Genomic DNA, 14,998 nt, shown 5'->3' with positions numbered 1-14,998 from the left:
CCACAAGCAACAGAGATGTGCAAACACAACAACACAAACGAGCAAAATACAAGAATGGCCAACCTGACACTAATAAATATATGTACAATATATAATAGTGTATGCATTTCTGGATGTGTATACTAAATATTTTCCTACGTGTGTGTGTGTGTGTGTGTGTGTGTGTGTGTGTATACACATTTTTACAAATTAAATAGTAAAAAAAATAATAATAATAATAATAATAATAATAATAATAATAAAATATATAAAATATACAGAGTTGAATATGTGCAAAACAAGTGGCATTTATATACAGTGTGGAGTGCATAATGTTGAAGTTCCAGTAGTGAAGCTGAGGTGTCTATGACGTGTTCAGCAGTCTGATGGCCTGATGGAAAAAGCTGTCTCTCAGTCTGCTGGTACGGGACCGGATGCTGCAGAACCTCCTTCCTGATGGAAGCAGTCTGAACAGTTTATGGCTGGGGTGACTGGAGTCCTTGATGATCCTCCCCGCTTTCCTCAGGCAGCGCTCCCTGTAGATGTCTTGGAGGGAGGGAAGCTCACCTCCAATTATCCGTTCAGAGCACCGCACTACTCGCTGGAGAGCTTTGCAGTTGTAGGCGGTGCTGTTGCCATACCAGGTGGTGATGCATCCAGTGAGGATGCTCTCAATGGCACAGTGATAGAAGGTCCTGAGGATGCGGGGGCTCATGCCGAATCTTTTCAGTCTCCTGAGAAAGAAGAGGCGCTGCTGGGCCTTCTTCACTGTTTTGTTTGTGTGTACTGACCACGTAAGATCCTCAGCCAGATGTACTCCAAGGAACCGGAAGCTGCTCACTCTCTCCACAGCAGCGCCGTTGATGGTGATGGGGGTGTGTACTTCTCTGCACCTCCGGAAGTCCACTATCAACTCCTTTGTCTTTGCGACGTTGAGGGTGAGATGGTTGTCTTGACACCAGTGGGTCAGGGCGCTGACCTCCTCCCTGTAAGCCGTCTCATCACCGTTGGTGATAAGACCCACCACTGTAGTGTCGTCCGCAAACTTCACAATGATGTTGGAGCTGTTAGTGGCTGTGCAGTCGTAGGTGTAGAGTGAGTACAGGAGAGGGCTCAGTACACACCCCTGTGGAGCACCAGTGTTCAGTGTGATGGGGGATGAGGTGATGCTGCCCAGTCTGACCACCTGGCGTCTGTCAGACAGGAAGCTAAGGATCCAGCTGCAGAGGGAGCTGCTCAGTCCTAGATCCTGCAGTTTCCTGTCCAGCTTCGAGGGAACGATGGTATTGAATGCTGAGCTGTAATCTACAAACAGCATCCTCACATACGTGTCTCTCTTCTCCAGGTGTGACAGGGCAGTGTGTAGTGTCAGGGCTATGGCATCATCAGTGGACCTGTTGTGGCGGTATGCAAACTGTAGAGGGTCCAGTGAGTCGGGTAGTGCAGAGCAGATGAAGTGTCCCTGACCAGCTTCTCGAAGCATTTGCTTACGATGGGGGTCAGGGCTACAGGTCGCCAGTCGTTCAATGAGGAGATGGTGGAGGATTTGGGTACAGGGACGATGGTGGCCATTTTGAAGCAGGCTGGGACTACAGACAGAGAGAGGGAAAGGTTGAAGATGTGCGTGAACACTCCAGCCAGCTGAGCCGCGCATGACTTGAGGACGCGGCCGGGAATCCCGTCCGGACCAGTAGCTTTGCGTGCGTTCACCTTCCTGAAGCACTTCCGCACATCCTCCTCAGACACAGTGTGCGCACTGACGTCATCCGCGGTGCGCACACTGTCTCTAAGTGTGTTACACTAATACTGTTAAAATCCTTCCTTTAAAGTTAGAATGTCAAGCGACCCCCCCTCCGACCCTCACCCACTGTGTTGTTGTCGGGTTTACGGCTGGTAAGCTATGCTAATTTAACTGTTTATGTAGCTTCACTCATTCACCTGCAGACACAGACGGCTATCAGAATGGTCACACGTCTTCTTAGAGGACGTTCCAGGTGAACACGCGCGGTGAGTTACAGCCAGCGAGGAGTCACGCAGTTTTTGCGTGCATGTCTGTGCTCGTGGACATTTGTGAGCAGAAACACTTATCATTAAATTATGCACTTACACTCAGAGTTAGAAATGAAATATTTGTATTAGAGGGAAGGAGTATAACAAACTATAAATGAAGCTAATTTGCACATTTTATTCTGCTTTTCTAATCAAAAAATTGTTAATGCAAGAAAAATATCCAAATATTAACAGGAAAATCTCAAACCAAACTCTTACCACCCCTCTGTAAAATCAATATTTAATATCAATGACTTACATGAAATACAGTTAAGTAATAAAATGAAAGAAAACAAGTGAGCACTACTGCATATAAACTCGACTAGATACATACACATATACACTTGTGCTAACAATTCAAGAAACATTTGGTATATTTTATATCCCCCCTCTGTCCTTTTTTCCGGATCCTTGTAGTACTTTGGTAGTAGTATTGTGGTCTTAGGAGCTGATGTGTCAGTGGAAATGAAAACTGCTAAACTGTGACAGCAAAATGTTAAGAATGCATATTCTCACCCAAGGTGGCATGCTGTGGCTTTTACAGAAATGCAAGCGGAGATGACCACCTCAATTTTTAGAAGCACTCCTTTAATAAAAGTAGCAATGAAACCACCTTACTACACATGAATCTGTATTATTGGCAAATTGCTCTTAAAGTATCAAGAGTATTCTGCAGAACACATTGTTCCCCATCGGTGTTATACGGTTACAAGGTTGGTCTGAATTTAAATGCTTCATATGCTGTTTGAGCTACAGCAGGGGTCCCCAATCCCAGTCCGCGAGGGCTGGTTTCCTGCAGGTTTTAGATGTGTCCTTGATCCACCACAGCTGATTTAAATGGATAAATTACCTTCTCAACACGTCTTGAAGTTCTCCAGAGGCCTGGTAACAAACTAATCATGTGATTCAGGTGTGTTGACCCAGGGTGAGATCTGAAACCTGCAGGGACACCGGCCCTCGCGGACTGGGATTGGGGACCCCTGATCTACAGTAATGTATTATATTCTAAAATGATGCTAAATGATAAAAATGAAGGTGTTGGCAAAACAGCTGGTTAAACTATCTTCAGCTAAAAACCTTCTGCTAAAGTAGACAGTGAATAATTTCTGTTCCATTTCTGTATTAAAGAGCTGTAAACCATATCACTGTCACGGTTTGGCATGGCAAACCGTGGGGAAGGAGGACCCAGGCGCGGTGCTCTATGTACAAGCAGTACGTTTATTTACAGTGTGTGGAAATAACAACAATAAATCCCCGTGGTTTCCCCTGACTCCCGTGTCGTGTCTCTCCGTGACCAGTCCGTGTCTCAGTGCTCGCCGCTCCCGTGTCTCAGCACTCCTCGTGCTTGTCTGGCGCTCCACACTTCTCCTGGGGACACAATAGACGCAGCCGTCAGGACACATAACCGCGGGCATACATACACTAACTTAGTTCAAATGGATGACTAACGTGGAGACTCACGCAATGATCCCGCGTCGGTGGGAGCTCCAAGACTCTCCCAAGTAGCTCCCCCGACGAGGCCTGACCAGCAGCAAGTGTGTGGCTTCGGGTGTGGCCAGACCATCAGCAGGGCCACACCCACCAGGCCTGAAGGCGCCCACTGAAACACATATACACACACACGCAAACAGGGAGAAGGACAGCAACACCAAATATACATACAATAACAATAATAATATAATTCATAACTGCTCAGGGACCCTGACAATCACCGATGAACATCACATTATCAACTTTGATTTTTTTAAGTCTAGGCCAGAGTTTTATGAACAGCCGTTGGGTGATGGCATCAACTTTTTCAGTAGAGGAAGGTGAACTGGCATTTTTATTGACACGTGTCACCACCTTCTTGATACAGGCTTCCACAGATAACCTGTAATTTTCAGCCTCTTCAGCATCACACAGGGCTGGATTCTGCATAGTGTCGATCGGGTGATTTTTAATGATATCGACCGTCAGTTTTCTCAACACTGGGTCCTCGTCGTTCAGTAACATCAGTAAATGTTTTTCTTTACAGAATGTTTTCTGACGTAGCTCTTTGTAAATGGCCCGGTCCAGATCTTTCAGGTTTTTTTTATGTATATGCAAATCTTTGATACTGTTGTCAGACAACACGTGTTTTGTTTTTGTTTTTTTCTTGTGTCCCGTTTGGATCTTTAGCCATCAGAATTGTTGTCTTAAGGCCAAGAAAGATGCCAAACGGATTTATTTTACCAAGTGGATCATCATGGCCTTGCCATATTGGTCCATTTGATTGACCTTTATTATAATTACTTAAATTGAAACTGAAAATCCTGCGTCCAGATAAACAAAATCTACTTTTAGGGACTTACACAACAGTAACCAAGTATTTTCTGCCTGCGATCCATACAGCATGAAGAAAGAAGCTTGTGATGAAATGTTCACTTTCCAATACAGTGATGGCATGCTCCTTGAAAACCTTTACAATTACATCATCTGCATATTCATGGTCTAATACCATGAATATGTATGACATCTGGCTCTTTCCATTTCTGTATTAAGGAGCTATAAACCATATCACATTATCAACTTTGATCTTTTTAAGTCTAGGCCAGAGTTTTATGAACAGCCGTTGGGTGATGGCATCAACTTTTTCCGTAGAGGAAGGTGAACTGGCATTTTTAATGACAAGTGTCACCACCTTCTTGATGCAGGCTTCCACAGATAACCTGTAATTTTCAGCCTCTTCAGCTTCACACAGGGCTGGATTCTGGGTCCTCCTCGTTCAATCCGGTTGTTCAGTCTGACGTCACTAGCCGTGTCTGGACCTAAACTCCGCTGCAGGTTCACATGTCAAACGATCACTATGGCATTACTGAGAGTTGAAAAACTGTCTAAAGTCTTTCATCTTTAATAAAATGATCAGCGTTCTGTTCTACCAGGTGTAACAATTGAGTTTAGCATCCAGGCACCCATGAAAACGAAATTTATGACATTTAACGGAGTTAGAAGTTAGCAGGGAGTTAGCTCGCTAGCTTCTATCTAAATACAATATAGCATGTCCTGACTGTGGGGTTTTGGAAACAAATTAAACCCTACAGCTGTTATCACTTCCAGCATAAATGAAGACAGGAAACTAAACAGCAGTGACGTTTGTAGGGTTACTGAAGTTGGGCTAGCTGGTATATAATGATGTGCTACGTGACCGCTAGCGACACAGCTATGTTAGCATAATATAAACAAGCTAACTTTTTTTCCCCCACTCGATAAAGTTAAGGTGAGTGTTCTCGGTGGAGGACTCCACCACCCCGTTCACACAGAAACTAAACCACATTTTTTTGGCTAAATATGATTTGAACAAATTAAACAACATGGCAGCGGGGGCCCCCGAAATTATTTATTTATTTTAAAAAGCGGTGGGGGGTTTGCCATGAGCGAGCTAGCTTATTTTGTCGGGTTTCTTTCGTTCGGTGGTATGGCGAACACCCCCTACATGAAATACACGTAGGGGGTGTCGTGGAGGCTTGTCAGACATGAGCGCGCCTGTTTGGAAGGGATGCTTGTCGGATTTACATTATTTTGTGACATGGCGATTTTTATACGAAAACTTTAAAGTTGCTCACGAGGGCATTCAAGCAGCACGATTGAGTAAAACAGTCTAGGGGGGATCTTAAATGAGGTAGTAAACACATATAAATGCACATTAAAAGAAACAGTACTTGCCTTCAGAAAGTTGAGATGAACACCTTAGCTGCATCCAGCTCCTGGCGTAAAAAGCCTCGTGTTCGCATTAAGGCAGACGGCCAGGTGGCTTTCAGTCCTTGCAAAAGTGCATTGTAGACCCCGTAGTATCCAAAAATATGACATGCGCATGCGTGCTCAGGCACAGAAAGGCGCCAACAGCTTCAACTCATGTAAAACTTGAATTCATTCATTTTGCCAGCAATAAAGTTCATGTGAGACCAACTTTTGCTCCAAAACGTTAAAGGATTAGTTGAAACCCTTAATGTATTTGAGTTTATGGGGCAACTCAGCTTTTATTGTTGAATTGTGAAAGAAATGACTGTAAGCAAGTTTGGTTTTTTACAGTGAATGAGTGCGCTGACACTAATGCCAGATGATGATTTTTTTCTCCAGTATTGGAAATATATTACTTTTAAATTCTTCTAAACGTGTTTCAGAAATTGCTTTAGCTTCTGCGTCTTCATCATCCTCGGCTCTAACGCACCACGAGAAGAACCTTGGCAGTAGATTTCTTTTTTTTAGGGAAGAGGTGATCTTCAAATATGGAAATGATCATCAAATCAAATCAAATCACTTTTATTGTCACATCACATGTGCAGGCACACTGGCACAGCACATGCGAGTGAAATTCTTGTGTGCGAGCCCCACAAGCAACAGAGATGTGCAAACACAACAACACAAACGAGCAAAATACAAGAATGGCCAACCTGACACTAATAAATATATGTACAATATATAACAGTGTATGCATTTCTGGATGTGTATACTAAATATTTTCCTACGTGTGTGTGTGTGTGTGTGTGTATACACATTTTTACAAATTAAATAGTAAAAAAATAAAATAAAATAAATAATAATAATAATAATAATAATAAAATATATAAAATATACAGAGTTGAATATGTGCAAAACAAGTGGCATTTATATACAGTGTGGAGTGCATAATGTTGAAGTTCCAGTAGTGAAGCTGAGGTGTCTATGACGTGTTCAGCAGTCTGATGGCCTGATGGAAAAAGCTGTCTCTCAGTCTGCTGGTACGGGACCGGATGCTGCAGAACCTCCTTCCTGATGGAAGCAGTCTGAACAGTTTATGGCTGGGGTGACTGGAGTCCTTGATAATCCTCCCCGCTTTCCTCAGGCAGCGCTTCCTGTAGATGTCTTGGAGGGAGGGAAGCTCACCTCCAATTATCCGTTCAGAGCACCGCACTACTCGCTGGAGAGCTTTGCAGTTGTAGGCGGTGCTGTTGCCATACCAGGTGGTGATGCATCCAGTGAGGATGCTCTCAATGGCACAGTGATAGAAGGTCCTGAGGATGCGGGGGCTCATGCCGAATCTTTTCAGTCTCCTGAGAAAGAAGAGGCGCTGCTGCGCCTTCTTCACTGTTTTGTTTGTGTGTACTGACCACGTAAGATCCTCAGCCAGATGTACACCAAGGAACCGGAAGCTGCTCACTCTCTCCACAGCAGCGCCGTTGATGGTGATGGGGGTGTGTACTTCTCTGCACCTCCGGAAGTCCACTATCAACTCCTTTGTCTTTGCGACGTTGAGGGTGAGATGGTTGTCTTGACACCAGTGGGTCAGGGCGCTGACCTCCTCCCTGTAAGCCGTCTCATCACCGTTGGTGATAAGACCCACCACTGTAGTGTCGTCCGCAAACTTCACAATGATGTTGGAGCTGTTAGTGGCTGTGCAGTCGTAGGTGTAGAGTGAGTACAGGAGAGGGCTCAGTACACACCCCTGTGGAGCACCAGTGTTCAGTGTGATGGGGGATGAGGTGATGCTGCCCAGTCTGACCACCTGGCGTCTGTCAGACAGGAAGCTAAGGATCCAGCTGCAGAGGGAGCTGCTCAGTCCTAGATCCTGCAGTTTCCTGTCCAGCTTCGAGGGAACGATGGTATTGAATGCTGAGCTGTAATCTACAAACAGCATCCTCACATACGTGTCTCTCTTCTCCAGGTGTGACAGGGCAGTGTGTAGTGTCAGGGCTATGGCATCATCAGTGGACCTGTTGTGGCGGTATGCAAACTGTAGAGGGTCCAGTGAGTCGGGTAGTGCAGAGCAGATGAAGTCCCTGACCAGCTTCTCGAAGCATTTGCTTACGATGGGGGTCAGGGCTACAGGTCGCCAGTCGTTCAATGAGGAGATGGTGGAGGATTTGGGTACAGGGACGATGGTGGCCATTTTGAAGCAGGCTGGGACTACAGACAGAGAGAGGGAAAGGTTGAAGATGTGCGTGAACACTCCAGCCAGCTGAGCCGCGCATGACTTGAGGACGCGGCCGGGAATCCCGTCCGGACCAGTAGCTTTGCGTGCGTTCACCTTCCTGAAGCACTTCCGCACATCCTCCTCAGACACAGTGTGCGCACTGACGTCATCCGCGGTGCGCACACTGTCTCTAAGTGTGTTACACTAATACTGTTAAAATCCTTCCTTTAAAGTTAGAATGTCAAGCGACCCCCCCTCCGACCCTCACCCACTGTGTTGTTGTCGGGTTTACGGCTGGTAAGCTATGCTAATTTAACTGTTTATGTAGCTTCACTCATTCACCTGCAGACACAGACGGCTATCAGAATGGTCACACGTCTTCTTAGAGGACGTTCCAGGTGAACACGCGCGGTGAGTTACAGCCAGCGAGGAGTCACGCAGTTTTTGCGTGCATGTCTGTGCTCGTGGACATTTGTGAGCAGAAACACTTATCATTAAATTATGCACTTACACTCAGAGTTAGAAATGAAATATTTGTATTAGAGGGAAGGAGTATAACAAACTATAAATGAAGCTAATTTGCACATTTTATTCTGCTTTTCTAATCAAAAAATTGTTAATGCAAGAAAAATATCCAAATATTAACAGGAAAATCTCAAACCAAACTCTTTCCACCCCTCTGTAAAATCAATATTTAATATCAATGACTTACATGAAATACAGTTAAGTAATAAAATGAAAGAAAACAAGTGAGCACTACTGCATATAAACTCGACTAGATACATAAACATATACACTTGTGCTAACAATTCAAGAAACATTTGGTATATTTTATATCCCCCCTCTGTCCTTTTTTCCGGATCCTTGTAGTACTTTGGTAGTAGTATTGTGGTCTTAGGAGCTGATGTGTCAGTGGAAATGAAAACAGCTAAACTGTGACAGCAAAATGTTAAGAATGCATATTCTCATCCAAGGTGGCATGCTGTGGCTTTTACAGAAATGCAAGCGGAGATGACCACCTCAATTTTTAGAAGCACTCCTTTAATAAAAGTAGCAATGAAACCACCTTACTACACATGAATCTGTATTATTGGCAAATTGCTCTTAAAGTATCAAGAGTATTCTGCAGAACACATTGTTCCCCATCGGTGTTATACGGTTATAAGGTTGGTCTGAATTTAAATGCTTCATATGCTGTTTGAGCTACAGCAGGGGTCCCCAATCCCAGTCCGCGAGGGCTGGTTTCCTGCAGGTTTTAGATGTGTCCTTGATCCACCACAGCTGATTTAAATGGATAAATTACCTTCTCAACACGTCTTGAAGTTCTCCAGAGGCCTGGTAACAAACTAATCATGTGATTCAGGTGTGTTGACCCAGGGTGAGATCTGAAACCTGCAGGGACACCGGCCCTCGCGGACTGGGATTGGGGACCCCTGATCTACAGTAATGTATTATATTCTAAAATGATGCTAAATGATAAAAATGAAGGTGTTGGCAAAACAGCTGGTTAAACTATCTTCAGCTAGAAACCTTCTGCTAAAGTAGACAGTGAATAATTTTTTTTTGTAAATGTGTTTTTATATTTATATATATTAATTATTATATTGATGAATTAATTCATTACTGCCATTGTTTGTATTGGCAAAATTTAGTAGATGACATACCAATATATGTGGACAGCCCGTTCTCATTCCCGACGTGTAACATACCGACCATTAGTCGCGCTCCGAGGTGTCCCATAGACACGTGAAAGGTAACCTTCCGCATCTATTTGATACGCGCCGGATTGTGGATGACATCCAATAGAATGACGCTCCCGGTGTAATACACGTTCCAGCTGTGTATTCCAGCCATAACCCTAACCTTAATCCTAACCCGTATCATAACCTAATCGTGTTAGATAGTGTTTTCCAAAGCAATTACAGTAAAATAAACATACACGTGTAGATTGATTCGAAATGGTTCTCATGTTTCCTCATTTTTCCGAACAAGTAACACAGGGACATGTTGGGTGGCCAAAAGCGTAACATACTGACGATTTGTCACCTATAGTGTAACATTTTACACTTTGAGAGTGAGAATGTGTTGATGTGGATTCTTAATATGAAATTATAGTTTACATACAAATAATCCTTACAGTCTGAAAATTACAGCACAAATATCCTGTCACATTTGATCTCTGTGAGGTCAGAGGTCAAATTTACAAATTAGTACCTCTTATCTGTGACCTACTCCTACATAAGGTTTGTGTAATCAGAGTAAAACGCCTGTGCAATGTTTTAATACAATAATTGCTACTAAAATCTTTGATTTGAAAGGAATGACAAACAAACACGTTCAGTCTAAGCTGAAAATGTATACATTTGTGTGACAATGAAAACACGCAGAATTCACAATATAATCTTTTTTGGATCTTTTTATTGATTAAAAATACATTTAGAGTGCCCAATACGATAAGTTGTGTATTAGATGGCACAAAACAAAACCCCAATAATTTGACAATTCCCTCTGAGCAAGCACTAGGCGACGGTGGGGAGTAAAAACTTCCTTTTAACAGGGAGAAAACTCCGGCAGAACCAGGCTCAGTGAGGAACGGCCATCTGCCTCGACCGGTCAAGGGTTTTTAAAATGACTCGATTAGATGTTAAATAAATTGAAACTGAAAATGCTACGTCCAGATGAACAGAATCTACTTTTAGGGTCTTACATAACAGTAACCAAGTATTTTCTGCCTGCGATCCATACAGCATGACCCGCACAGAGAAAGAAGCTTGTCATGAAATGTTCACTTTCCAATACAGTGATGGCATGCTCCTTGAAAACCTTTATAATTATATCATCTGCATATTCATGGTCTAATTCCATGAATGTCAGTATGACATCTGGCTCTTTCCATTTGTGTATTAAAGAGCTGTAAACCATATCACTGATGAACATCACATTATCAACTTTGATCTTTTTAAGTCTAGGCCAGAGTTTTATGAACAGCCGTTGGGTGATGGCATCAACTTTTTCAGTAGAGGAAGGTGAACTGGCATTTTTATTGACACGTGTCACCACCTTCTTGATACAGGCTTCCACAGATAACCTGTAATTTTCAGCCTCTTCAGCATCACACAGGGCTGGATTCTGCATAGTGTCGATCAGGTGATTTTTAATGATATCGACCGTCAGTTTTCTCAACACTGGGTCCTCGTCGTTCAGTAACATCAGTAAATGTTTTTCTTTACAGAATGTTTTCTGACGTAGCTCTTGGTAAATGGCCCTGTCCAGATCTTTCAGTTTTTTTTCATGTATATGCAGATCTTTGATCCTGTTGTCAGACAACACGTGTTTTAACAGATACCTGTGGAGTTTTTTAGAAGGTCTGTAGTGCGATTTATTTGCAGCTCGTGTGAGCACAGCATCAATGAGTGCGCTCACATGTTCTTCTTCATCATCATCATAATCGCTGACACTAATGCCAGATGATGATTTTTTCTCCAGTATCCGAAATATATTACTTCTAAATTCTTCTAAACGTGTTTCAGACATGGCTTTAGTTTGTTCGTCCTCGTCATCCTCGGCTCTAACGCACCACGAGAAGAACCTTGCCAGCAGGTTTTTACGGAAGAGGTGATCTTCAAATATGGAAATGATCACCTCTAGGTACGGCTGACCTACGGCTAGCGCAATGATCACGAGATCAGGGCTAATGTCCAGCCGCTTTGTTATGTCTTTAAAAATCACCTTTTCAAGTTTTTTAATCCCCCTGTGTGTGATTTTGAGAGGCTTTTGCTCAACTTGTGCCCACAGAGCTGTGAAGAGGCGCTGCTGAATCATTTCCGATGGCGACACCTTTGCCTCTTTGGAGGCACGTGTAATAACAGCATTTATTAGCTCTTTAACGAGCAGCTGTTCTTCTGACACCGGAGGTTCCTGGAGATCAACTGACTCTGGATCCCCCGGATTCTGTTGCTGGTTGCATGACTGAGGGTAGCACACACAGTGCTTCGATTTCCCCTCATCGCTCCGTAAAATGTTTACGCCAGGGACGACACTACATTCAGAGTCGTCTTCAGTGGCGCAGCTTTGAATCGCATCGGTTGTTTCAATGGCAGAATTCATATTTTCAAATGATATAACTTTTTTACAATCTGGACTTGATTCTGAATTTTGTGTAGGTTGCTGAGTTTGTGTCTCAGACATTAATGCCTCTTACTCCCTCTTACTAAACTTACCTTGTGACTAACCCTGTGCAAATGGTTCTATTTATAGACTTTTACCAAGGTGATGTCACACAAGACATGAAAGGATCAAAGGGATTCTAGCGCTAAGCCCCGCCCACATCCGATATGACGGCGGCGTGACGTTACCCTAGCGACCGCTATACAATGGCGATCCTCAGTTGTTGGGATTGAGTGAAACTTGTTTGGATTCAAACATGTAGCCTGCTGGTCCACTGCTTTAACCCACAGCAAATACTGTTAAAATCCTTCCTTTAAAGTTAGAATGTCAAGCGACCCCCCCTCCGACCCTCACCCACTGTGTTGTTGTCGGGTTTACGGCTGGTAAGCTATGCTAATTTAACTGTTTATGTAGCTTCACTCATTCACCTGCAGACACAGACGGCTATCAGAATGGTCACACGTCTTCTTAGAGGACGTTCCAGGTGAACACGCGCGGTGAGTTACAGCCAGCGAGGAGTCACGCAGTTTTTGCGTGCATGTCTGTGCTCGTGGACATTTGTGAGCAGAAACACTTATTATTAAATTATGCACTTACACTCAGAGTTAGAAATGAAATATTTGTATTAGAGGGAAGGAGTATAACAAACTATAAATGAAGCTAATTTGCACATTTTATTCTGCTTTTCTAATCAAAAAATTGTTAATGCAAGAAAAATATCCAAATATTAACAGGAAAATCTCAAACCAAACTCTTACCACCCCTCTGTAAAATCAATATTTAATATCAATGACTTACATGAAATACAGTTAAGTAATAAAATGAAAGAAAACAAGTGAGCACTACTGCATATAAACTCGACTAGATACATACACATATACACTTGTGCTAACAATTCAAGAAACATTTGGTATATTTTATATCCCCCCTCTGTCCTTTTTTCCGGATCCTTGTAGTACTTTGGTAGTAGTATTGTGGTCTTAGGAGCTGATGTGTCAGTGGAAATGAAAACAGCTAAACTGTGACAGCAAAATGTTAAGAATGCATATTCTCACCCAAGGTGGCATGCTATGGCTTTTACAGAAATGCAAGCGGAGATGACCACCTCAATTTTTAGAAGCACTCCTTTAATAAAAGTAGCAATGAAACCACCTTACTACACATGAATCTGTATTATTGGCAAATTGCTCTTAAAGTATCAAGAGTATTCTGCAGAACACATTGTTCCCCATCGGTGTTATACGGTTATAAGGTTGGTCTGAATTTAAATGCTTCATATGCTGTTTGAGCTACAGCAGGGGTCCCCAATCCCAGTCCGCGAGGGCTGGTTTCCTGCAGGTTTTAGATGTGTCCTTGATCCACCACAGCTGATTTAAATGGATAAATTACCTTCTCAACAAGTCTTGAAGTTCTCCAGAGGCCTGGTAACAAACTAATCATGTGATTCAGGTGTGTTGACCCAGGGTGAGATCTGAAACCTGCAGGGACACCGGCCCTCGCGGACTGGGATTGGGGACCCCTGATCTACAGTAATGTATTATATTCTAAAATGATGCTAAATGATAAAAATGAAGGTGTTGGCAAAACAGCTGGTTAAACTATCTTCAGCTAAAAACCTTCTGCTAAAGTAGACAGTGAATAATTTCTGTTCCATTTCTGTATTAAAGAGCTGTAAACCATATCACTGTCACGGTTTGGCATGGCAAACCGTGGGGGGTGTGGGGAAGGAGGACCCAGGCGCGGTGCTCTATGTACAAGCAGTACGTTTATTTACAGTGTGTGGAAATAACAACAATAAATCCCCGTGGTTTCCCCTGACTCCCGTGTCGTGTCTCTCCGTGACCAGTCCGTGTCTCAGTGCTCTCCGCTCCCGTGTCTCAGCACTCCTCGTGCTGGCTGCTGTCTGGCGCTCCACACTTCTCCTGGGGACACAATAGACGCAGCCGTCAGGACACATAACCGCGGGCATACATACACTAACTCAGTTCAAATGGATGACTAACGTGGAGACTCACGCAATGATCCCACGTCGGTGGGAGCTCCAAGACTCTCCTAAGTAGCACCCCCGACGAGGCCTGACCAGCAGCAGGTGTGTGGCCAGACCATCAGCAGGGCCACACCCACCAGGCCTGAAGGCACCCACTGAAACACATATACACACACACGCAAACAGGGAGAAGGACAGCAACACCAAATATACATACAATAATAATAATAATAATAATAATAATAATATAATTCATAACTGCTCAGGGACCCTGACAATCACTGATGAATATCACATTATCAACTTTGATCTTTTTAAGTCTAGGCCAGAGTTTTATGAACAGCCGTTGGGTGATGGCATCAACTTTTTCAGTAGAGGAAGGTGAACTGGCATTTTTATTGACACGTGTCACCACCTTCTTGATGCAGGCTTCCACAGATAACCTGTAATTTTCAGCATCACACAGGGCTGGATTCTGCATAGTGTCGATCAGGTGATTTTTAATGATATCGACCGTCAGTTTTCTCAACACTGGGTCCTCGTTGTTCAGTAACATCAGTAAATGTTTTTCTTTACAGAATGTTTTCTGACGTAGCTCTTTGTAAATGGCCCGGTCCAGATCTTTCAGGTTTTTTTTATGTATATGCAAATCTTTGATACTGTTGTCAGACAACACGTGTTTTGTTTTTGTTTTTTTCTTGTGTCCCGTTTGGATCTTTAGCCATCAGAATTGTTGTCTTAAGGCCAAGAAAGATGCCAAACGGATTTATTTTACCAAGTGGATCATCATGGCCTTGCCATATTGGTCCATTTGATTGACCTTTATTATAATTACTTAAATAAATTGAAACTGAAAATCCTGCGTCCAGATAAACAAAATCTACTTTTAGGGACTTACACAACAG

At 43.2% G+C, this 14,998-nt stretch overlaps 1 long non-coding RNA gene across 1 annotated transcript; it reads right to left on the bottom strand.

Annotated features, from left to right (window-relative positions):
- Positions 1-13,852: 13,852 nt before the first annotated feature.
- Positions 13,853-14,204, bottom strand: LOC309699591. Its single transcript, XR_014274408.1, has 2 exons — positions 14,122-14,204; positions 13,853-14,028 (listed from the first exon to the last, which is right to left on the bottom strand). It is a non-coding gene; the product is annotated as an uncharacterized lncRNA (long non-coding RNA).
- Positions 14,205-14,998: the final 794 nt, after the last annotated feature.

This window comes from Aulonocara stuartgranti, assembly GCF_965226115.1.
Source record: "Aulonocara stuartgranti genome assembly, chromosome: 22".
In the NCBI taxonomy this organism is placed as follows: Eukaryota; Metazoa; Chordata; class Actinopteri; order Cichliformes; family Cichlidae; genus Aulonocara; species Aulonocara stuartgranti.
This window is presented reverse-complemented; position numbering and strand designations above follow the sequence as displayed.